The following is a 2299-nucleotide window of genomic DNA, read 5'->3' on the forward strand; positions in this document are numbered from 1 at the left end:
CCTTTTAACAAAAGTATAGAAGAAGAAGATGAAGAAGAAGAAGAAGAAGAATTGAATTGGTTGTATATATATATATATATATATATATATATATATATATGTAAAAGTCTCACTGTAGCCGAGAAGAACATTGTTCAACGACGCAAAAAAAGCACAAGCCATAACGTATTTTCTGGTTCTGCTGTTTCTTGCCTCTGCTTCAAGATGAGTCTGCGATTCATCCGCGTCGGAGTCCATTCTCCTATACTTATTCATCTTTCTTCCGACGGAGACCACCGGAAAACCCTGAGCCACCGCCATTTGAAAATGGACAAAAAAAAAGTGAGCATAGTTTAGGAAGGCTGACTATCACACCTCATTGATGATTCCATCGCCTCCAACACAAATTATACCTAGAAGAATCATTAAGATCTCATAAGTAACAGTAAATACGTAAGATAAAAATATGCATATTAGAAGCAGTGGTACCAACCGTCTGAGCACAAGTTAATATCGACAGTGGAAGCCAACTCTCTCGCATGGCCTGCTTTAGTTGTCTTGACTACCTCCAACTTAATCCCGGCCAGCTGACAGTTTACAAAATTACACCCAAGGTAAGAAGAACATAATATTTTTATGAAAAATGCAAAATGGGGTTAGATAATTGGAAATGTTCTCCAGAGTATAGAATATGTAGACAATTTCATATAAAACCTAAGTTCTATTAGTACCTAAAAGTGGAAAGTTATGTTGATGTTGGAAATAGTACCTTGAAAATTGGTTCCACTATATTGTGGAAAACTTTGATAGATCGTCCATGCCCTGACCTAGGGTTTAATATGACAAGCATTTTAGGTGCACTCTTACACCTGAAGACCAACTCAGGAGGGGTATCAATTGGGACCGAAAATAAGTCAGACGAAGCATGTTTCTTTGAGACTAAAGGATGTGACAAACAGTTGATAAAACATTGTTGATCTCCAAAACTGGCCACCCATTGAACTGCTTCTTCTACCGTAGGTGCAACAAAGCGGAAATCCTTGCGGCTTCTCTTAGGTTTCGCGAAGCAAGAAAGACAACAAGAACCTTTTCCAATTGGGTAAGCATGCACAGTGAAATGCCTAAGGCCAACATTGTATGTCACCTAAAAAAATTAAACAAAACATAGATAAGTTTGTTGACTCAGTTCACTCAATACACAGAGTTACTTAGTTCATTGCAGGCCAATTAATTTCAAGAGAAAGAAAAACCTACGGAGACAACGTCGTCAAGCTGTAGCATGTCAAAACCCCAAACCAAGGCCTTGCGTGTAAGATTTGCATCAACTGCATTTTTATTAGAGGTATCCGTGGCAGATGGTTGTTGTACCTCAGTAGCATCTTTCCCAGTTGCAGATTTTCTCTTATCCAACACAAGCTTCCCAGCATAAACAAGACTACCTAACAAATCCGATTTCTCATCCCCACCAACAATATCAATCCGATTCCCATCAGGTTTTGGTTTCACCTGTTGTGGATCACTAGTCCTAATATAGATATACAATGCAATTTCCAGGACATCTTTTTTTAATAATATAACGTATTTATAGAATTTTCAATTTTCTAATCTCTAGCTATGACTATCTTAAAATCCTCTCTCGGATCTATTGTTTAGGTTATAATAGAGTTAAGGTCGTTTTTGGGTAAAAGAATGTCTTCTACAACTGTCCGGAGCATGAGAGAACGTTCTCCTTCTTCCTATTCACTGAAGATCCAAAACTTCTCCCAACTTGAGAAATCAAATCTTTTCTCTGATGGCAAATATCAATCCCGTATCTTCTCCTCTGGTGGCTACGACTGGTACGTATGCATGGCAATGCATAGTCACTATAGTGCGTATGAATGTAATGTCGAAAGATGATCTTATTCATTCACAATGGGATGGTATATATACATATTATACAGAGGAATTAGGGTATTAGACAATAGTTATTGAGAATATACAGTTGACATAAGTGGAGATTCTAATGAAATCATATCCCTTTGATTACTCCTTAATAGTGCGTGTCCTTAAAACAATATTTTCTTCATGCTCTTCAAAATTTGAAGAAGATGCATTATCTTAACTTACGCAAGCGCAGGAAACTGATATTGTATCCGAAAGGAACGATAAGGACAACGGGAGTGACTTTATTTCAATGTATTGAAATTAGATAGCACTAGCTTGTCCTCCAAACCATAAAGTGAGGTGTTTGCGGATTTTCGGTTTTTGTCTTTAACAAAAAAGCAAACAAGTACTTTACCATTCATGGTATGTATATATATGTACATACATATCTCTT

General features: G+C 37.0%; 1 long non-coding RNA gene across 1 annotated transcript; it reads right to left on the bottom strand.

The window, feature by feature from the left end:
* Positions 1–352: 352 nt before the first annotated feature.
* Positions 353–910, bottom strand: LOC109130963 (uncharacterized). The gene is made up of 3 exons (XR_002036721.2): positions 749–910; positions 473–566; positions 353–392 (listed from the first exon to the last, which is right to left on the bottom strand). It is a non-coding gene; the product is annotated as an uncharacterized LOC109130963 (long non-coding RNA).
* Positions 911–2299: the final 1389 nt, after the last annotated feature.

The sequence above is a fragment of the Camelina sativa genome, chromosome 19, assembly GCF_030686135.1.
Source record: "Camelina sativa cultivar CO46 ecotype springtype chromosome 19, ASM3068613v1".
In the NCBI taxonomy this organism is placed as follows: domain Eukaryota; kingdom Viridiplantae; phylum Streptophyta; class Magnoliopsida; order Brassicales; family Brassicaceae; genus Camelina; species Camelina sativa.